This window comes from Amblyomma americanum, chromosome 4 (assembly GCF_052857255.1).
Source record: "Amblyomma americanum isolate KBUSLIRL-KWMA chromosome 4, ASM5285725v1, whole genome shotgun sequence".
In the NCBI taxonomy this organism is placed as follows: Eukaryota; Metazoa; Arthropoda; class Arachnida; order Ixodida; family Ixodidae; genus Amblyomma; species Amblyomma americanum.
In genome coordinates, this window is record NC_135500.1 from 127,769,322 (window position 1) to 127,793,041 (window position 23,720).

General features: G+C 46.3%; 1 pseudogene; it reads right to left on the bottom strand.

Annotated features, from left to right (window-relative positions):
• The window catches only part of LOC144129825 (glutamate receptor ionotropic, kainate glr-3-like), a 33,329-nt pseudogene extending 9,970 nt beyond the window's left edge, over positions 1–23,359 (bottom strand).
• Positions 23,360–23,720: the final 361 nt, after the last annotated feature.

Consider the following 23,720-nt stretch of genomic DNA (forward strand, 5'->3'; position numbering starts at 1 on the left):
TCTAAAAACAGGTCCAACCGGAGCTTGGCGAAAGGAAAGGTCTAATTTTTTTTAGATTATAGGGACGGCTTCGCGGACAAGCTAAAGAAAAGCTTTGCAGTAGGAGAAGTTTTTCTGATAGAATGTCCGGTTCGGTCTAATCGGTATCCGCTCAATAATGGGACAGAGGACATGTACAGCATGATCCACAACTACGTTTTACATGGAACGTTCGCAGCATCAGTTTATGTCGCACGTATTCTTCGTCCGTGTATCTTTTCCTCGGGGAAGTGAAAATTAGCAAGGAGAAAACCTCGGTAAATAATGTCTGATGCACGATATCAAGACACCGCGTGATATCTCAAGGCCACACAAGTACAGACGTTCACGTATACAGATGCGGGAATAAGTAAACGAAGCATGCTCTTCCGTTCTAATTACAATCACGGCTTCCCTATTATAAATGCAGAAACACTATTTGCCCACGAGAAAACGCACTAGCTTCCACTAGCATCCTGCACGTGCCACAGCTGCCAATTTCAATTTGGCAACGCATGAAAAACGTTTAAAGGCAATAGCTTGTTCCGCTAACTTTCCTCCGAACCTGTACAATGGCTAGAGCGATGGAATGGACGATCCGTGGTGCATTGATGCCCTTCGTGGCTTCCTGCTGGTCTCTGCATAGCTTTTTGAGGCGTGGAAAGTAAACAGTGATCATTACAAAAGTGCATGCCTTTAAGGTTTTGTTTCGAACTCTTAGGCACTTGCAATGGCGTCTGCGTACTCAGGAGCGTACTTTTCGCGCGCTCTAAACTTGTGGTGCATTAACACACATGCACATACGAACAAACGGAAACCAGGTACCGTATAAGAATGTTCTATTTGTTTTTTTCGTTCACTTTGGCCGTGACGTCAATCGCGTGAGAAGCAACAGTAGGCGGAGAAGCAGAAGGCCAGTCACAGACACGGCTGGTCTGGTCGCGGTGCCGCAGCTAGCCACCCTCACAGCTACCGCATCCAGTCTGCCTGACTCACACAAAGCACGCTGTGATATTTGTCACACAACCACCGCCATATTTATTTGCCGGGACTGAATTAACGCGAATAAAACTCGCCAGGTGTTGCAAACCAGTCGTAAAACCGCTATTTTTTGGCGCCGGCACCGGTCCACTATTCCGACAAGGGCATGGGACATGATTATGCAAGGTACAGGCATCGTGGGAGTGTCTCAGCAACGATCAGGGTGTCGTTTTCTCCCGCGATCTAAGTCACAAGGATTAGTTATCTAGGACAAAATCAAAAGGAATTGATCGATAGAAAATACAGCCACTGGGTACTATTTGTAAAATTTTATTTAGTTTTTGGTTCAACAAGTCATCCGCCATTGTTCGCCTCATCCGGTGATGTACGCTGCCGGGGATAGCGCGAAGTTAAACCCGCCAATGGTGCCATTTACTTGCATAAGCACTCCGCATTCCCAAGCCGCACCAGCGTTCCGTCACACCACCGACAAATATGACGAATGATGACAACGGGTTTGATACGCCTGACGAACTTCATCGCTGCTAATGAAATATACAGAAAAGCAAAGTCTGCAGCGCTTGTGCGACGATTGACGAAGCATGGTCCCTCTGACCCGGCCGGACAGGATGCGGCGGCATAGGGAGGCGACCAGACCATCCTAACATGTGATTGGTTATTTGGTTCCCCAGATCCTGTTGTTTTCGAAATGAAATGAAATGGCATGCGATTAAATGAATGGAATGAGATGAAAGCGAAATGAAACGTTCGAAAATACTGCCCCAACAATGAAGAGCACGAAGGTCAGCACTCACTTTCTGTGAAGCCTGTCCTCCACGACTGGCGGCAGGCCCTTGGCGTGAGCCATGGCGCCGAAGCGCGTGAAGACGAGCTCCGGAATCACGTACAGGCTCCCTCCGGTGAGACGGCACTGCTTGGCCAACATAGTCAGGATGACGTCGCGGTCGCTGTACAGCTGCTCCAGGGACGACTGGGCGTACATTTCCGAGATGGACACAAAGCCGCGGTGCCGCTGCGACTGGCTCGTCAGAGCGCGCAGTGACGGCTTGGAAGATGTATGCGCTAAAGCGGTGCGGCGGTATACGTCACGGCGTGAAAAGAAGTTAGCTCATTTAACTGCACGACATGAAGGGAAATAACAATTAGTTTTTGTTTAGTATTCGGGCGAGCCCTCTTGCCCTAACGCTCTTAACGCAGGTTTGTTCATGGAACTGAGTAACACTAAGACGTCTGACCCGCCGCGGTGGCTCAGTGGTTAAGGCGCTTGACTACTGATCCGGAGTTCCCGGGTTCGAACCCGACCGCGGCGGCTGCGTTTTTATGGAGGAAAAACGCTAAGGCGCCCGTGGGCTGTGCGATGTCAGTGCACGTTAAAGATCCCCAGGTGGTCGAAATTATTCCGGAGCCCTCCACTACGGCACCTCTTCTTCCTTTCTTCTTTCACTCCCTCCTTTATCCCTTCCCTTACGGCGCGGTTCAGGTGCCCAACGATATATGAGACAGATACTGCGCCACTTCCTTTCCCCCAAAACCAATTATTAAGACGTCTGACCTTTTTCACAACGACAGCTGTTCATGGAACGTTCTAGGCATAGAACGGTGTCGGGCCCACATCGCAAAATTATTATTATTATTATTATTATTATTATTATTATTATTATTATTATTATTATTATTATTATTATTATTATTATTATTATTATTATTATTATTATTATTATTAATAGGTTTTGGGGGAAAGGAAATGGCGCAGTATCTGTCTCATATACCTGCAGACACCTGAACCACGCCGTAAGGGAAGGGATAAAGGAGGGCGTGAAACAAGAAAGGAACAGGTGCCGTAGTGGAGGGCTCCGGAATAATTTCGACCACCTGGGGATCTTTAACGTGCACTGATGAAACGTATTTTAATCAAATAATAAATCACCTTCTTGAACAGCGCCAGTATGAAGTTAAATTACATTACCAATTACTGGTTACAATAAGTAATACATCGAATTAGTTGCTTCCGAAAAGTAATTCAATTAGTTTTGAACTACTTTCTAGTTTTCGCGCATGCAAAGACCTTGACTGGTCACGCCTCTATGAATCATTTCGGATTTCTTAATCTTTTGCGCAGCAGGATCCCGTGAGCTTATAAGTCGGCGGCAAAAATTTTGACCCGTTTTGAACAAAAGGTATCCATTACCATAGAGAAAAGCCGCTCTTCCGCTGAGGCCAAACCAGTTTTGTGCACCATGCAGATCTTTTACAAACTGTCTACAACTGGGCATCGTAAAATCTCGTGTCTATGTGTCTCTGCTCGTATGCAGCGCCGAACACTGCAGTACACCTTCGTTGTACTCAGCTCAATGTAGAGACTCCCACCAGCGCGTATATTTCTACTCCTTTGCATGTGCAACTTTGCTGGAATGCATGCGCAAGACTTGCCACGCCTCTCTTCTGTTTTTTGGGGCACCCGAACCGGTAAGCAAGTGACCTATAAAACTTTGCAGACATGAAGAGCAATGGTACATTGTTATAAAAGGAATATCTAAACGAACTGATGAGCCAACTAATTCATTACATCACTAAATTAGTACACCGAAAAATTGATGGGTTACACTACAAATTACCGAAAAAAAACAGTTAAATACAACAATATATTTACGAACTTGTATGGCATTGGCGTTGCCCTCCCCGTAATGGTGTGCCATCAGAAGTGTCGTTTCCGTATGATAGCCGAAGACAACGGTACCTAAGGCTACTCAGAAGCCGGAGCTCATGATCCGTCTTCTCAGGCGGGATTCAGACATGTGGGGTGTCTAATGATATAGAGATAGGGGACAGTGCGCAGTGCAGCTACTGTTGTCCCTATTTCGCCCCAAGTAGAAAGAGGGCGGGATGGGGATAATAGTCAGGAAGCTTTTTTGCGACTCTGATATCACCGGCCGCCACGTATCAGCTGGCCGCACTCACCCGCACGTAAACTTCGTACTCAGTGTCCTTCCATATCAGGGGTCGAATGAATGGCTGGAGCGTGGCGTCTTCGGTGGATCGGAACCGCGGCGGCTCGGTCTTGATGGGCATGCTCGCTTTGAGCTGCCCGGCGAACGCGTTTGTGAGCACCAGCACCGTCAGCCGCCATATCGAAAAGAGAAGCCGGCCAGCCTGTCTTCCTGTCTGCGCCGGGTGCCCTGTGGGTCGTGGGGGAGGCAGAGGTAAACCCCTGCCGCATTTCTGTGTACTGGATTGAAGATGAGCGTTTGGGTATGACCGAGCAAAGAGGACGAATTCCAGTAACGGGAAAGCAAAGAGTTTCCGTACAACACCCTCGCTTTCATTTGCTTTGAGACGCTAGAGGTATAGCCACCAAAATATGATAAAACATTATAAGCTGAAGAAGTCTACACGATGTGATCAAAAGCAGAAAGTCTCGTAGAAGGCACTCATCTATCACCTTGTCTAATAAAGAGGTTTCTCTTTAGACAGTGAATGTCAAAATGTCCTTCCATGGGATAAGTGCTTCATGTGTATGTTTTTTTTTTTGCTCACCGTTGTTGGATAACCATTGCAATCATCGCCACTACCACTGTTTTTGACTGCGATACGACACTTCTTGTTTCCACTTTTTATTTTCCTTCTTCTTTATAGGTGTGAGTGCGGATTAGGTGTCCTTTGCAGTAAAGCCTCACTTGCGAGACCGCTCCTGTATCATTTGTTCCTGAGTTACGCTTTTTCGAAAATGAATATGCCAGTGTCCAATGTGTGCACACTGCGAATGGACAAGTACAGCAATAGTAGTTTCGTCCACAACCTTCTATTGCCTAGCGGTTATTACGGCTTTTATAATGTTCGAAGGTGTGCGAAATGTGAGAGTCAAAATAACTGCATCTCAACAGCTGAGGATTTAATTTCCCTGCTGTTTTCGATATATCGGGCCATTGCGATCAATTTTCCCGTTTTCTGGGCACGAACAGCTGTCAGTTCCATCGCAAAATCAACTCGTCTCTCCTTGTTGGTTCTTGACTGGCAAACAGGAATCGTTATTGGCACTCGATTTGCCAAATAGGCTGGTGGGCCAATCCCAACACATTGGATTGAATGGCAAACAAGCCAGTAAGCCAGCACCATTAGATTCCTTATAGGCAATGTGTTGGTGAAACACGGAAGTATGCCAACGTCAACAGAGTGGATGGAATGGCAAAGAAGAATTCTTACTGGTATTCTGTTGGTCGTAGACGCAAGTACGGCAACACCAATAATTGGCTTGAATCGCAAACAAGAATCTTACTTGTACTGCCGGACGAACACGCCACGTAGTCATACCAACAAGATCAGAAAAAGGGGTTTGTATCGGCATTAAAATATTCAGAATACACTGTTTCAGCCGGAAAGCTCGGAACTGGATGAAGAATTATCTATTTTGCTCTGAAGGTGCCTAATTTCTATCCCCCCCCCCCCAATCGCAGTGCTGAAACGTTTACAGTGGGGCAGAACAGGCCCTTTGCGTTTACTTTATTGGTATCCTACAATATGACCTAATCAAATCCCCTTAAGCGTCCTGTTGGAGAAGGAATTCGCCAGGCGCAAGTCCCAGCCTTGCAAGGCGCTTTCATTCATCTTCGCATTCACCTTCGTAAGTAAAAGAACGCAGAATGTCCCAGGTATTTTCGTACGTCTCCCAAACGAGGTTGCCCCGATTTCGGGCTCTCCGCTTTTCCAAGAATGCGAGAACAGTGGCTACCACCGGGATGGAGGCGACCAGGCCCAGCCACACCTGTCGTTCGGAGTAGAACGAAATAGCAGGGCAGGTTGAACGTAATTAGGCAGGTTTACGCATGTAATACCATACCAAGTGCTTGAAACAGTAGTACATGTTCGGGATAGAACTGACACTGTAATTTAACGCGATAGCGTTTAGGCTGGCTCCAGTTGCGCAGAAAATTCGGCATCGTCGTCAGCGTTGTCAGTGAAAAATCCTCAAAGATGCGACCTAGGTGGGCCATCTAGATCACGTGACCTTGTGGCGTCATCAAGAAAATGCAAACGTTTATTCTCAGAACGGCACAGCGTCAACAAACACTAAAAATAAGGAAAGTACTGCAAATAAAGGCTGATTCTTAGCGCCTTCGTCGTTCTCAGGAAAAAGCCGGCGAATTAAGGAGCCGACTTATGGGCTAAACATCTGGGCGCAAAAAAATTCTCATGCACAAAAGAGGCGAGGAGACGACGGACAGGCGTCTGTCCGTCTTCTCCTCGTCTCTTTTGTGTATGCGATTTTTTTTGCGCCAAGGTGTTTCTTTTTTCTTTAGTTTCAAGATGCTTAACCAACGAGCTCGATAACATGCTTTACTGAGACTTGTGGGCATCTCCTCTAATGGGTCCAGACTAAGACGGTGGCCCCTCGTATGTGCCGCATCAGCTGCTGTGGCTCCGTCGTATCATTGGCCTACAGGGAAGAACTTCTAGTAAACGCATCCTAACAATAATGCATCCCCTAAGGGGGCTTCGAGTTTTGCGTATTTGTCTTAGAAAGGGAGACACTTTAGTAAAAATAAAACTACTGCTGCAAAACTTAGCCATTTGTTATTCTTTCTCCCTTTTAAAGCCTCTTAACTCACTCTCAGTGTATCTACAGCGCTTTACACTTTGAATAATGTGAGCTGAATAATTAAACACCAAATAAAATGAATTAAAAATTACCCTGGTTGCTACAAGTGTGTGTCAATAATATCGATTCAGTTTCACTGCCGTAACATGTTGAAGATTCTTCTTTATGCTTATAGCCTTCGCTCATTTCTCATGCGCTTCCTAGAGCTCGTTAACAACTTCGTATAAAATTTGTTTTCTAACTGGCCTATATTCCGCGCTTTCTCTAAGTACACCTTCAGTCTGGAAGCTTTCCGCGTACCTCGGGAAATAATGTCGATTTCTTTCAGTCTTTGGCGAGACGTCGCAATGTCCTGCTTCCCACTCAGCCGGAGTGTGACACGGGATAACCTAAGAATATTACGGTCTATGTGCTCAAGATGTTGCCAATGCGCAATCAAAGGCACCAAGCGACTGGTGACAGAGCAAGCCAGTGTGACTAGTGCGAGTGCAGATGCAAAGTGCTGCTTACGCCTCAAGCCTCCTCAATGCGCCGCAATAATTTAAAAATTTGTCCTTCGTTTGACGCAAAACATCACGGCTTACGGACTTTCAGTCAAGCCATTTGTGGAATTCGAATTAAGTTTTCAGGGTTGCTCAGAACGCTTAAAACAAATCAAAGAAAATCTCGCCGGCTGCCACTCGTACTTTCCCGCTAAGCTGATAGGAAGCATGTCTGTTTTCCGTACACCAGAAACTTTTCATACATTAGATCAGAATTTTGCTTTAGCACTTGCTAGAATTATACGTGCAAAGAACTTTTGTTCAGTACGCTATGGCTGGCTGGCTAGTTGGTTGTGCAAACTGGGGACTACAGCGCCGTAGCTACACAAATGACACAATAGAAGGACGCTAACACAGTCTGCAATCTTTTCTCGCCTCGCAATCTTTGCTATTGCGTTGTCTCAGAATTTATGTCCTTAGTATAAGAATACTCAATTGTGTAAAAGCGTCGTATCATTGTGTTTGTTTTTTTCTAGGATACTTTTCTGCAGCACCAACAATTTTGTGTCTTGCTTTTTAACGTGCAGATGCACGCAGGAGTTTCCGGAACATGGACTCCACGAATACGCTGAATTTCCTCGCTGCTTGGAGGCGCGGCCTGATGTTAAGCGTTGGTATCCCAACGTTCACATACGTGCTACCAAGTATGACCAGATTAGTCTTGGCTATATTCGGCGGGTTTGCTCCCTCGTCCGGCCATGGGATCCGGGTACTGAAGCTTCTAAGGCCAGTGCTCGTTTGTGTCGTTCCTTCGTGTGTCCGTGTTTCATCGCGCTGTTTCCTCGCTTAAATGCATTCCTAATTCAAGCACACTAGATTCGTAGTAATTTCCGTGTTCCGGAAACTTGTGCGGGAACTCGTGCAGGCATGAGAAGGCTTGTCTTGAGCGCTGGGGCGATTTCCTACAATAGAGATAAGTCTTAGTGCAAATGATTTTGTTGGGGACCCGGCGCATGTGAAATGTTGATTGAGCTTATTTTTTTTCTGCGAAAACATTGAGATGACACAAAAGCTCCGCCTTAAGGGTATGACCCGATAGCATTAATGGGCTAATGCGCCCATATCCGGAATGCTTCGTTCTCTACTACGTATTCATAGATCGCTGGGAGTCTTAATGCCACTCCTGGCGCAGTGGTGCAGCGGTTAAGCAATGCATGACTCCCCCACCAGGTGGCTCTTTCAAATGCTCTCAACGGTGGGGCTTGTGAGACCCAGGTTGCTTTTCCCGAGCAACCTCTCGCGACTAACCATTAGCTTAACTGCCACCTGCCACAGTATGCACTTTCCTCACAATCCGGTGGGCAGGTTGCCACCTGCCGTGGTGGTCAAGTAGTGATGACGCCACAAGATCACGTGACCTAGGTCGCAGGTGAGCCACCTGCTTTTTCGTTCACAACGTCGTCGCCGGCGACGTCGGATTTTCAGCAGAACAGGATTCTTAACGCAGTCACGTTCAACCCACTACCTGTTTTAAAACTCTTTCCTTTCACTTGCCTGCCAATCGAAGACGAGTATGTAGCTGAAAGCGTTCACAGAGGGTTCGCCAGCCACGGCGATGACTGCGCAGTGGCTGGTGTAAATGGTGGGCGTATAGGTCAGCACCTCGGTGCGGTCCAGTCGAACAAGCAGCGGGGCAGCCACAATGTCAGCCAGCTGAACGGGAGGGGAAAAAAACGCAGTTTCACATACGAGCTTTTTTACACTGACTGCGAACGCTTCAATACTGCGGATTTATGCCTGGTTTTAGGACAAAGAATAAATCCGGTTTTCTGAGTATAATATAAATCTAGGTTAGTTGGAACATATTTAGAGGCGGTAACGAAGAACCACGAAAAACGTAGCGCTTGCTTCTCAGGTGCGTGCCCCTTGTCCTTCTGGGCGTTTTTCCTTAATATTTGTTTGTTTGGTTTTCCACCAAACCTAACGCTTTAGTAGGCTTCATGCTTGTGAATCACATTGGCCACACGCTTCTCCACATTTGTTTGGATTCACTTGCCGTCTTACTTTTGCGGTAGTTTGCTGCAAGAATATTCATCACTCATTCGCGTCAGCAGCACCGCATATGACAGCCACACGTGCGGTGCGTATTCGCAACATTAGTGCGATATATTTCGTTTTCACTTTTATTCCATGCAGTCATGCTATTACGGGCATCCCACGTGGAGAAGCGCCTCAGCTGCTCGGTCCACTCTGTTCTAAGAGCTCGACCTCGAGCATAAATCCGCATCCCCTCTTTTCTCTAAGAACGACTACGAACTGTAAGAGGAATAACCATTTTCGGACCATGACATCGTAATAATGCGGTCAAATATGTATCTGACGCGTCACTGAGGCTGACGTCGGCAGTCACGTGACCTGGTGTTTCGCATTACATCGCTTATAAGATTAATGTTGAATTCCAATAGCAGATCCGGATCAAGCTTTCCCACTCTGTTTGGAGCAATCGTATTCCGTAACAAAATGGAAGCTCTAGCTGTCGGTTCCAATCACAGATCGGGATCAGGCGTCGATAACGGATCGCCGCGTGGAGCAGCGATATTTGCTTCTCTAAAATCGGCAGATTTGACAGGAAACCCGTGCGACGTTTCCCTTTGCCTCGCATCCGCTTCCTGTTACGGTCGACTGCGTCTGATTCCTTCCTGTCGTCGCTACGCTGCTATGCGGTGATCTGACCTTTTATTTTTTTGTTAGAAGTGTGCAGCGCTTTCTCAGCCAAAACGTGCAACGGTAACTCTTCCAAATGTAATCAATTTTAGCTTAAATTAAAAAAAACTGTGGTAACAGAATCCCAATTCTTTCTGATCGCGCATCTTAAGACAAAACGAAAGCTTCATGTGCCTTTCGTTTGCCGTGAACTTAATACACAGAGTAGCGGCAACAATGAATCGTTGGTGAAGCGAGAGGCCCCACTTCGACGGGCGCCGCCATGTTGCCTAAACATAAAAGTTTTCTTGCACCAAGTGCCCCCGCGGGAGCGCACGCATTCCATTCGCAGAATGGGAGGAAGCGATCTCCGCCGGATCTTTTTTTTATATTCGAGATGTTTGCCATTAATCATAATGAGAAAGGAAGAGGGGATATGGGAGAAAGTTAGAAGAAGGAGTGTAGACAAGCCGCGCTTAAAAAGTGGGGAAAGTTCCCGATAAAGCGATTATCAAGTGTCCACTTGCGATAGTCGCATTCAACGGACCTACATGCTCCATACGTGATCGGGCGGAGCGCTAGCGATCTGCACTTTGAATTAAACATTACATTACAAGACTAACAGATATGCGGATATGGCTGTGAGATAACCAAAGATCCCTGTTTATGAGAGGCTAAATTCGTTCCCAGAGAAGGAAGTAGCAGTTACATTGGGTACAGTTGCATTCAGTATAATTAATTGCAACATGCAATGTGTAGTCAGACATGCTTTCACGTAGCAGTGGGAGGCCGGTGATAGTTATATCAACACAATAGCAAGACGGGCGAGTTGGTGATACATACTTAAGGGAGAGAGAGAGAGAGAGAGAATGAAGGAAACGCAGGGAGGTTAACCAGATGTGAGTCTCCGGTTTGCTACCCTACACTGGGGATGGGGGATAGGGGTTAGAAAGATGACAGAGAGGAAAACGAAAAAAAAAAGGAACGTGCACACATGGAGACACACACACACACAAGGCGTTCCAGTTAAAGTCTTTCACACAGGCCGGTAGATTGTAAGAAGCGCAAAAGCGCTTGCACGGCCTTCTTCTGCGACGGTAGGTGCTTTCGATGTTGTAGAATTCTTTTTTCGGATAGTGGTTGGTCGTCCAGTTGGTCAAGTTCGTGGCTAAGGCATGCCCTCTGTGGACTGTACTGCGGGCAGGAGCACAATATATGGCCAATTGATTCTTCATGGCCGGAGTGGTCACAGGTTGGGGCGTCGGTCATCCCTATGCGGAAGGCATAGGCTTTAGTAAAGGCAACACCCAACCAAAGTCGATATAAAAGCGTGGCGTCTCTACGGCGAAGCTGTGATGGCGCTCGAAGACTTAATGTTGGATCAAGTGAGTACAGTCGCGTATTTCTCAAATGTGGCTCATTTCATTGCGACTCGGTGCACTGCCGAGCAAGTAGGCGGAGCTTCCGTGCCGCGTCAGTTCTAGAAAGAGGAATTGGGACGTGGCGCTCCTCAGTATGGGCTGAGCGGGCAGCGTGATCCGCCCGTTCATTGCCGATAATCCCGCAGTGACTTGGAAGCCACTGGAACGTTATTTCATGGCCGGCATCACTTATATCATGTAACGTCTCTGTAATATGGAAGATTAGTTGTTCGTGCGGTCCGCGTCGTAGAGGTGACAGTAGAGACTGCAGTGCCGGCTTCGAATCGCAGAATATTGTCCATTTGTGTGGCGGTTCATCACCAATGTGATGAAGGGCAGTAAAGAGCGCTGCGAGTTCTGCTGCCGTCGATGTTTTCGCGTGGGTCGTCTTAAATTTGATTGTTGTAGCTTAACATAGAACTATGTTAAGGGAAAATAGCGCAAAAGACGGGGACAAGTGATTTGCCTGCATGAAAGTGAAGTTCGGTTCCTCGATCCCAGTTAGATTGATTGCGTGCATAGATGGTGACTGCGGGAGAGAATGTGTGCTATTATAAGAGACTGTGCGCTTAGCGGGGTAGATGCGGCATTGTTAATATCGAAGGGACGCTGCGGTGGAGCAATTGCCGGCAGAGAAAGCACGGCTAACTCCACTTGTAGCATTCAACACCTCAACTCAACTCAACTCCCCCTACTTAGCTACACGTTTGTTTGCTTTGTTACCTTGTTTGATTGCGATGTTTATATTCCTGGTTTTCTGTGAATAAACCTTTAGTTGTGAGTAGCGCTGGTCCTGTTGTTTTCTTCACTTGTCCCCGTCTTTTGCGCTATTTTCCCTTAACATAGTTCTATGTTATGCATCTAGCTGCCAGGGAAGAACACAGGAGCCGGACAGGAAGTGGAAAGGCTGGGAGGAAAATCCTAAGGGTAGGTGCGGCACTAGCAGGGCTTCCTACTGTGTATATAACGGCACAGTGAACTGCTATGAAGTGCAAATCGCGCTGATTGCCATTGGTGTGTTTCAACTCATACCGAGCGCGTCTGTACATAACTAAGTGTCCTCTCGCACGCGCCTTTGCTAAAGAGCTACACTTTTTACCCAAGCCATCCCCCCATGTATCAGAAGGTCCGTACTTATCCCTCCCTTAACAGCGCAGTTCCCCAACAGAGAGCATTGAGCCGCCCTTTCTAAATTAATAGCTCATTCATTGATTCATATATGCGTCCTGTTCGGAGGTCGCGGTGCCTCTCGCAACCAGCGGCCACATTACTTCGGCTTGCAACACTGTTGTCTCACAGCGAGATCACAAAAGTGGAAATGGGCGAATACGCTCCCTACTGCACTGGACCCACTAAATTCCCCAGATGAGTTTCTTTTTACTCCTCTAGGTACTTTAGATGCCACTGATGCGACTCCGGCGGCCTGATGTAACGTCCATGAGTACACGTCGAAGCTACCAAGACATCGGTGATGTACTTACTCCATTCTGCAGCATTCCTATGACGCCCGTGTAAGTGCTGTTCGGCAGACGTACGCCAAAGGGTCGCCGGGAGTCGTAAACGACGTCGTAGCTGCGACGCAAAGTAGAATATGCAAGTATTTGTAAGTTTTTTATTTGTTTCACTAAACAAGTCGCGCCGTCTAAAACCGGTAGAACATGCAAGGCGATAGGAGGTAAGCACTTGGATAAACGTCACAAGTCCATTGCCATTTGTATCGCGTCACCGAAGGTAAAGCGGAAAAAGGTGGTGTACTTCCCGAAAGAAAAGCATACTAACGCACCACCAAGGCGATCATCGAGATAATGTAATTTTTTTTTCTGTTTTCACAAGCGCGCTGGTCTTACTCGAATGACGTATCGTTAATAGTTCCGATACAGTGTTTTCATTCTGACTATCTCCGATATTGGCTTTAGAGGATTTCAAATTTGGTGGTATGTGTTCAGTATTTTATATGCAAGATATCAAAGATGTCAGCCAATATGTATACAGCGTTGCGAGCATACCGTACATGCATAAAATTACTTGTCATTCTATAAATAAAACCCGTAGGGTTCGTCTTCAGGCTACATTTACAGTCTTCCAATATATATATATATATATATATATATATATATATATATTAGCAGACAAGTTAAAGGAAATGAGGGGCCCGTTTGACAAATTTATGAAGGGAGCCAACAGTCACCGAAACCAAGGTGCATAGGGGAACGTTATTTTTTTTTTATTAATGTGTTATGCTTATCAGTGGGATAATAATACTTAGATTAATAAATTGCTTAAAGAAAATTACTTATAAAGCAGAAGAAAAAACAACCATGCCGCCGGTGGGATCCGAACCCACGACCTCCGAATATCGCGTCCGGTGCTCTTACCAACTGAGCTACGGCGACGGCTGTCCAATCTGCTGCTCTCGTGGGTATTTATGTTTACTGGGTGTAAGCGAGCCTTGAGAGTGTTCACCAGCGCCGCCCTCGACCATAGCGGCGGACGTAGCACGTCCTGTAACACCGCGAGCGTGACGTAGGACGTCATCTGACGGTGAGGGCGGAAACTGTGCGAGAGCCCTCTTATGCTACCTGTGGCATCAAGACTGCCAGAACCGAGACCCTCGTTAAGCTATTAGCAGACAAGTTAAAGGAAATGAGGGGCCCGTTTGACAAATTTATGAAGGGAGCCAACAGTCACCGAAACCAAGGTGCATAGGGGAACGTTAATTTTTTTTTATTAATGTGTTATGCTTATCAGTGGGATAATAATACTTAGATTAATAAATTGCTTAAAGAAAATTACTTATAAAGCAGAAGAAAAAACAACCATGCCGCCGGTGGGATCCGAACCCACGACCTCCGACTATCGCGTCCGGTGCTCTTACCAACTGAGCTACGGCGACGGCTGTCCAATCAGCTGCTCTCGTAGGTATTTATGTTTACTGGGTGTAAGCGAGCCTTGAGAGTGTTCACCAGCGCCGCCCTCGACCATAGCGGCGGACGTAGCACGTCCTGTAACACCGCGAGCGTGACGTAGGACGTCATCTGACGGTGAGGGCGGAAACTGTGCGAGAGCCCTCTTATGCTACCTGTGGCATCAAGACTGCCAGAACCGAGACCCTCGTTAAGCTATTAGCAGACAAGTTAAAGGAAATGAGGGGCCCGTTTGACAAATTTATGAAGGGAGCCAACAGTCACCGAAACCAAGGTGCATAGGGGAACGTTAATTTTTTTTTTATTAATGTGTTATGCTTATCAGTGGGATAATAATACTTAGATTAATAAATTGCTTAAAGAAAATTACTTATAAAGCAGAAGAAAAAACAACCATGCCGCCGGTGGGATCCGAACCCACGACCTCCGAATATCGCGTCCGGTGCTCTTACCAACTGAGCTACGGCGACGGCTGTCCAATCTGCTGCTCTCGTGGGTATTTATGTTTACTGGGTGTAAGCGAGCCTTGAGAGTGTTCACCAGCGCCGCCCTCGACCATAGCGGCGGACGTAGCACGTCCTGTAACACCGCGAGCGTGACGTAGGACGTCATCTGACGGTGAGGGCGGAAACTGTGCGAGAGCCCTCTTATGCTACCTGTGGCATCAAGACTGCCAGAACCGAGACCCTCGTTAAGCTATTAGCAGACAAGTTAAAGGAAATGAGGGGCCCGTTTGACAAATTTATGAAGGGAGCCAACAGTCACCGAAACCAAGGTGCATAGGGGAACATTAATTTTTTTTATTAATGTGTTATGCTTATCAGTGGGATAACAATAACAACAATGCCGCCGGTGGGATCCGAACCCACGACCTCCGAATATCGCGTCCGGTGCTCTTACCAACTGAGCTACGGCGACGGCTGTCCAATCTGCTGCTCTCGTGGGTATTTATGTTTACTGGGTGTAAGCGAGCCTTGAGAGTGTTCACCAGCGCCGCCCTCGACCATAGCGGCGGACGTAGCACGTCCTGTAACACCGCGAGCGTGACGTAGGGCGTCATCTGACGGTGAGGGCGGAGGTCGTGGGTTCGGATCCCACCGGCGGCATGGTTGTTTTTTCTTCTGCTTTATAAGTAATTTTCTTTAAGCAATTTATTAATCTAAGTATTATTATCCCACTCATAAGCATAACACATTAATAAAAAAAAAATTAACGTTCCCCTATGCACCTTGGTTTCGGTGACTGTTGGCTCCCTTCATAAATTTGTCAAACGGGCCCCTCATTTCCTTTAACTTGTCTGCTAATAGCTTAACGAGGGTCTCGGTTCTGGCAGTCTTGATGCCACAGGTAGCATAAGAGGGCTCTCGCACAGTTTCCGCCCTCACCGTCAGATGACGTCCTACGTCACGCTCGCGGTGTTACAGGACGTGCTACGTCCGCCGCTATGGTCGAGGGCGGCGCTGGTGAACACTCTCAAGGCTCGCTTACACCCAGTAAACATAAATACCCACGAGAGCAGCAGATTGGACTGCCGTCGCCGTAGCTCAGTTGGTAAGAGCACCGGACGCGATATTCGGAGGTCGTGGGTTCGGATCCCACCGGCGGCATGGTTGTTTTTTCTTCTGCTTTATAAGTAATTTTCTTTAAGCAATTTATTAATCTAAGTATTATTATCCCACTGATAAGCATAACACATTAATAAAAAAAAAAATTAACGTTCCCCTATGCACCTTGGTTTCGGTGACTGTTGGCTCCCTTCATAATATATATATATATATATATATATATATATATATATATATATATATATATATATATATATATATATATATATATATATATATATATATATATATATATATATATATATATATGTGTGTGTGTGTGTGTGTGTGTGTGTGTGTGTGTGTGTGTGTGTGTGTGTGTGTGTGTGTGTGTGCGCGCAGATACACACGACGACAGACAGGCATTTTATCACTTTGTTAGCGATCCCACTCAGATGACACAGAAAGCAATAATCCCCTCTTCTTCCCTCAATGTTCAGCATCTAAATTCATGCCATTCAACACTTCCGTGGCCACCGCAACCAATTATGTTTAATCACTTTACGTTATGTTTCCCAGAGAGCATTTCGTGCTCTTAGTTTTAAACAGCTGCGCTGAGGTAGGTGGACAACATAGTATGGTGGCGAGGGGGGAAAAACCATTTCAGTGTGACCAAATTGTACGAGCGCTCTTCTCGGCAGTCAAACACACACACACGTGACAGTTTGGTATATGCCCCACCTGAAAGGCACAAAGTCCGCCACAGCCTGCAGTATTTGGCCAACTATGCCGATCACGCGCAGCTTGCCATTACGAGGTTCAGCCTGCACGAAAGGAGGCGCCTGAAAACAAAACACAAAGGTTTTGTAACTGCAACCAAATCGTAGGTTTTCTTTTCATATTTAGCAACGCCAAAAAACAAAGTGACTGGGACCAGAGCCACCGGGCAGCTCTTCCTATCTGCATGCTGCAATCCCTAGCAAAACCGACTTGTTGAAGCGACAGCTGTTAGCTCATCAACTTCCAAAATCATGGTGTAGTCGTTGGTGACGGAGTTGACGTCCACAGAGGGGAGGGAGAGGTTGTGAAGGAGTGCGATGGAGAGAGGGAGCAACTGATTTGAGGGGTTTAACGTCTCGAAGCTAAACAGAGGCTATGGCGGTCGCCGCAGAGGAGGAGTCCGGATCACTTTAGACCGCCTCGTGCTCTTTAACGTGCGCTGACACCGCGCAGGACATAGGCGTTTTTTGCGTTTCGCCGCTACCTAAACCCCGCCGCCACGGCCGGTATTACACCCGGGGACTGAACAAACATTACGGCGCGTCGAATACCGAGAATGAAATCGCCAAACCCATGCACTGACATCGCACAGCACACGGGTGGAGGCAAAACGCTAAGGCGCCCGTGTGCTGTGGGATGTCAGTGCACGTTAAAGATCCCCAGGTGGTCGAAATTATACCGGAGCCATCCACTACGGCACCTCTTCTTCCTTTCTTCTTTGACTCCCTCCTTTATCCCTTCCCTTAAGGCGCGGTTCAGGTGTCCAACGATATATGAGACAGATACTGCGCCATTTCCTTTCCCCAAAAACCAATTATTATTATTAAAACCGTGAAAACCTCTCAATTCGTGTTGCACGGGATGCGACGCCAATAAGCGACGGTGTTAGTCACAGGAACATGATGCGGCTTTAAGAATGTGCGCTGCATATTACTGAATCCGAGGCAAGGCTCCTGCGACGTCAAGACCCTTCAGTGTAACGTGCAGTCTAAGCACTTAGCCTGCGCCCTTTCGCCGCCACCCTTATTTCTGCCTAGGATAAAATGATATCAGGAGGCATACAACTTTGCGACCAAGGGGAGGCGTTAATTCTGCCGAAGGGCTGATTACTGCGCTATTCGCATTACCATCCAAACAAGCGACGCTGCACGCGTTCATCATGCTACGTGCCAGTCCATCTTCAAAGTAGTTCGGTGAAGTTTAAAGCTAATTCGGCCATAAATCATATTGCACTGCACTCTTTGACAAAATCTTAAACTATGAAACAGTGTCCCGCTAATCCGCGCGTAGAAAACAAGTCCTCCATGTCGCCACATTCCTTCGGCATTAGCAGTAAGAACGGCGTTCCCCAAAACCGGTGGCGATGTGTGCAGCCTCGGCGATGAAGCTTCACCCTTAAGGAGCGCCACCTACCTTCACCTTAAACCCAACGACACGGTCCATGTGAAGCCCAAGCCGAGGACACAGCGAAGAAGTGAGAGAGGCCCACTCACCTCCCGGTGTGTATACGAGCCTTTACGGTGTTTTGATGCTGAACTCATCCACATATTTAAGGTTGAGGACACGAAATTGGTGCCCGCGCTACACCTAAGTGCAGTCCATGCATGGCCTTCTAGATTTTGCATACGTTTGACTCAAGGGTCTACGGCTCTTTACTCTTAACGCCGGCCACCATCTTGAAAGCTACCACATGAGATCGTAACTAGCCCAAAGCTTTCCGCTTTGGTGATGATATTACTTACCAGCGATAGCCCTTTTGGAGCTCCTTAGCTGCATTATTTTAAACATACTGCATTCGCCGTATGAGCACGGCTAAGGTTTCTAATGCTATTGATCTCAAACGTTGATAATAACCTCACCAGTTCTGCAGTCTACGATTTTGAATGCGTCAGTACCGTTCGAGAAAACGGAAGAAAAAAAGGAACAGTGGAACACGTAGTTAGCTGCGAGCTGAAGATTGTTTTAATTGCTGCGAGAGGAAACGACAGAATACTTACATGGGAAAAAGTAACTCTGAGGTGCGTGTTATTCAGTGCCATATCCCAGCTCTGCTGAGTTTTCGAGGTGCGCAAGTCATACAGAGAGCCTCGGTTTTGTTTAGACTGAATCCGTCCCGGCTTGCGAGCTCAATGCTGCTTTGGTCTTAGGTATCTATCCAACGACAGTAACTGAAGGAAATGGAATGCAAAAAAAAAAACTAGACCTGAAATTTAAATTTTTTTGTCGGGTGCCTTGTCAAGTTTGTTTTTCTGAAAACTGAAGGTCAACAAAGTAACGTGCGCTTGTAACGGAGAAAGGTCAAATATTTATTTTTTGAAGTAGCAAGACAAAATGCTGCACGCTGTGATAGGCCAGCGCAAAAATAGGCTGGACTTTTCACTTGCCATCCGTCATGAGAGCGTGTATTTATTTGATAACAGGAAATAAATTAGCTCGGAAAAAAAGCACAGAAAGCCACGCTGCCGGTAAACCATGTCGGCAGCAATCTCTCCTAATTCCACGGTATTGCTTGTAGATTAAGACCAAGCCTAGCATTGACAGTTCTCTTTCATTAGCATGCCCTGTGCTGGAACAAACATGAAGAATGCAAATCCTTTTATTGAACTATGTGTAATAGATATACTCGCAGTCTGTCTCTTCTGCATATAAAGATGAGTCATCACAAACGACACCGAGGGCAGGCATCGTCAGAGCTCTACTTGGGACACAGCGGCAGCAAAAAATAAATCCCCGCAAAGGTTGATGTAACCTTAAGAACCCATTTTTCAAAATACTTCAAATCGTTATATATTCCAGCATAGCCTTACTCTCAGAGTTTATTATGGTCAAACATGGTATGTTCGGAACCTCATGGTCTACCTGAAGATATAACTATTATCATGAGCCAGTTTCTCAAGAAATTTAGCAGGCTCTGTTCTGTATATTTTTTTTACTGTGTGCGAGTAAACTGCACTTGGTAATGCAATTCAGTTTAGTCGATTCCACTTAGCGTAAGTGCATATTGCTTGTAAGATAACTGAGGCGGTCATCCACAACAGTCAGTTTTTGGGTAACTACTTGGCAGCGGTGGCCAAGTGGTTGAGCATCCGCCTCGCATGCGGGAGGTGCGGAGTTCGATCCCCAGTGCCACCGGGAGCCCACCGGTGAAACAATGGGTACAAGCTTTCCCCTGGTTTGGTGGTCGGCTTCTTTAGGGCGAAATGCTTGGGAAATGGATCTTTGACCCCACCTTGAGAATTTTAAAATACCTCATGTCATAGCGCTTTTTTGCCACAGATGCCCTTGCGCCATAAAATTCCATATTTCATCCAAAGACTAAAATAAAAATAAGAGTACGGTGACGTTTTACAAATGACTGACCACGAGCATATCCACAGTATCCGTGTAGAGACCACAAGAGCGTCGTGCTACTGTAGTCAGTAGCCAAATTAAATTCGTAGCTGGAGAACAGCGGCACGTAGTAGTCTCCAATGACTCTTTTCTTTGCGCAGCCGTGGCTGTCGTTCCAAAGCAAGCTTTTCGAATCTCGTCGCTCCCTGTTATCCATAGTCTTCTTCCCTATTTTTCCTTCCAATGCATCGCCCAAGAAACATTTTTACGAGGTTGTTCTTTAAGATGAGAGAAATGCAGACGCCGAAGTTGAGCGAAGTTCAGCTGCAAATGCAAGTTCGCCCACAAATATTTCTTTGAAAATCTATCCAAGTGCAAATAACTTACATTTTAAAGCATATAACTTAACACCTTCCAAAGCTTAGTTGGCGATTAAAAACCACAGCTAAAACATTATTGACTCGCGTTCGTTGTCGAACACGAATTCCTATTTTTCTGTCATATAACAAAGTGCCGGTGATTTTGTTTTTTATTATTTGCAGCTCTGTCTTTAGCTTGCATTCAGTTTTATATTTTGCGATTTTATTGACTAGTCTCCTAGTACTACTTTCGACTGCTTTCCATAGTCAAAAAAATTACGATTAAGTCTCGTGACCTTTGCCGTAAGCGTAGTTCACTCCATGCAAAAACGCAGCAGCCTGTGAAGGCAGCCAAGACTACAGGTAAATCTATGTGTCAGGCTCAACTGGTGACGGGTCGGGCTGCCTGTAGAGCGGTGGCTGTGGTTGGAGAAGACAATGAGGTAGCGAAACTGGCTTGGCTTCAAAATCCGCCCAATGGTCTTCTCGGGGAATATGCCACGCCTGAATGAATAAACCAACTTCAAACATGACCAGGAATGGGCCAGATAGAGCAAGAACAATTAGCATAGACACCATTATGCAAAACAGAACTTAAATTCTGCGAATGGTTTTTCGCCGCAAAGTTGTATTCCAGGCTCCTACGTTTTCACCGATAAGAATATGCAAGTTAGGTGCATAAATTTCATTTTTCGCCAGAGCTAATGTTTGTTCTGGAGTGTTCTGATAACCGTACTTCGTCATATTTACTAAAAAATCATTTTGGTCATTCATCACTTCGTTCTAAGAATTAAATTTAGGTAACTCTACCTGCTAAAAAAATGTAAAGCAGTCTGTCTGAATTGAATGTATCACTGGTTTGATATCTGTATTTTTTTTTATATCAAAACGCCATTTTTCAGGCTTGGGGCTGATACCGGGAATGATGAAGCAGTAAGCTTGTGCCATACCTCAGATGTGGTCATATTTAAACGTGAGCGTCCTTTCTTGCTCCAGAGCTACACAGTAGGAGCGAACTTCATCATGGCCTCAAATGTTTCGCACCTGCGGGTCACCTTTGCTACCGTAAGCACGCCATTGTTTGTCTTTCCAGTGTCATATGCCAATAATTTGTTGGATGAGCGCAATGCCTATATGATTTTGTCATGCATGCTCATATTGTTATGATGTTATACTTAGCACTTCAGAGAAGCACGAATAGTACGTTCATTTGGGCGAGTTGGTATAGATGCATCTTTAGTAAAACAGCGCGAACACCGTAGGACAAGATGAAGGAGGACACAGGACGGGCGCTGACTCTCAACTAAAGTTTATTAGGCAACACCTGGTGTTTATAAAGAAAAAATTACATAGACAAAGTACATGACATGTCACACTAAAAGCGATAAAACAAGAGGCAGAGATGCATACGACGCTCAAATGCCACCAAGAAAGGCTATCTCTTTGTCACAAAGAATGACTGACGGTTTGCTGACACAACTGGCCTCTTGACTAATATAAAAGGCTTCCATTAATTCCCGCGTGGTCTGTTCACTGTGCGTATAAAGCACCTTCGTGCTACGCCAGATGGTCGTGCATTTTTTCTTTTTCTTTTTCATTACCTCACACTTTTTGCAGTGGCTGACCAAGAAAGAAAGTTCCTTGTCATTTTCCAGATTATTTTTGTGTTCCTGTAACCTTTTATTTAGGCATCGTCCTGCCTGCCCAATGTACTGGGCTCCACAGGAGAGTGGAATTTTGTACACAACTCCTTTGCGGCAAGCGACGAGCTTGTTCCTGTGCTCGGTGCCACAACCTTCCCTTTCTCTCGACCGTTCCTTCTCCCTTTGGATCGCCGGACACAACTGTTTTAGTTTGTTGGGAGCTGATATTGCTACATTAACCTTATATCTATTTGCCACATTTTTTAGCCCATGGGTGATACGATGTAGATAAGGAAGAATAGCAACTTTTTTCTTTTTTTCTTGTTGGTTGTTACGTGTATGCTGAGTGTCCTGCTGTTTCACCCACTTGAGCAAACGAGAGCAGGCGTCGCTTACCGTAAAACTTGGGTACCCGGCAAGCCTAATTCTGGATAGCTGAGATTGAAAACTGTCGCTGAGAGAATGGTGACAGGTTTTTGTCAAGGAATTACGGAGGCAGGAACTAATAATATCATTTTTTACAATTTTGGAATGACCTGAGTGGGAACTAAGGAGCGGTTTAGTAGATCTGGGGTTATACTTCCAGCAGACATGATCGGGACTGAATCGCAGGCGCAAATCTAAGAACTGCAACTCTTCCTCGGAAGGTGCCTCGAAGGTGAATTCCAGCCCTGCTCCCCATTTTCTGAAAACCTTCAAAATGTCAGCCATGCACGTTGTTAAGCGATCGCGTTCAGTAAACACCAGGTAGTCGTCCACATACCTAACGGTCTTTAGGTGCATTCCCGATAGTTCCCTCTCGAGGTCCCTATCCACGTACATCAAAAATATTTCGCTAAGGACCGGGGCGACGCTTGACCCGATACATACTCCTGCCTTCTGTGAATACAGTTTGCCCTGCCAACCTACGACGGTCGAACACAGGTAAAAACGGAGTAGCTCTAGGAAGCTTTCAACTGTCAGACCACACTTCATGACGAAGGCTAGCTCATCATTATCTTCTGTAATGCACATTTTTACACGTTTCAACAGTTTGTCACGCGGGAGGCTGTAATATAAGTCTATGACATCAATACTGAAGGCGACACGGCTTCCTGGGTTGTGATCCTTCAGGAAAGAAACAAGCGTAGCGGAATTTGGAATCCTTAATGGATCATTCAGGCACAGGGACGAAAGGTGTCGTTGTAGAAAAAGTGACACATGTTGTTGCCACGTGTTCTTCTCCGAGACGATTGCCCGAAACGGGACGTCGACCTTATGCGTTTTCGCATTGCAAAATAACTCGAGGTGAAGTTTTTTGCACTTGCCAACCTGTGTGCACAGCCGTTCAAGGCCAAGGTTGTTGAGAAGCGTCACAGCTTGCGTCTTGATCTCCGCTTCCTTCAATGGTGAAACCACGAAGTTCTTGACCGCTGCTGCTAACGCTTTTTCTTGGAATTGCTGTTCAGAAAAAACAGCAAAGCCGCCTTCTTTATCCGATTGAACCGCCCTTCAGTCATTCGAACACATCCACTTGGCAATGGCATGTACCGGACTAGGCTTCTTCTTTTCCTCCTTCATGCGGACAAGGACTTGCACACACTCTGTGATACATCGATGTATTTCATTATCCTCCACCTGTCTTGCAATTGATCTTGACATTGAAAGTTTTTCCGCCTTGTCTAGTCTAGGCTCGAAGGCATGCTTGGGTCCGAGCTTCAGAACGTCAGTTAAGTCCGGCGGGACCTGTTCATCGCAAAAGATTAAAACCTTGCCTTCTTGGGGGTAGCTCCTTTTCTTCTTGGGCGGCAGTCGGGGACGCACTGTACTCCAAAGGAACTCGGTGAGCCGCTCCGACGTTGCGCACCATCCACGGAACGATCTCCCTGCTCTTTGTCCGTCCGTAAGCCCGCAGGCTACCCGCAAGCAATCCTTGAAATGT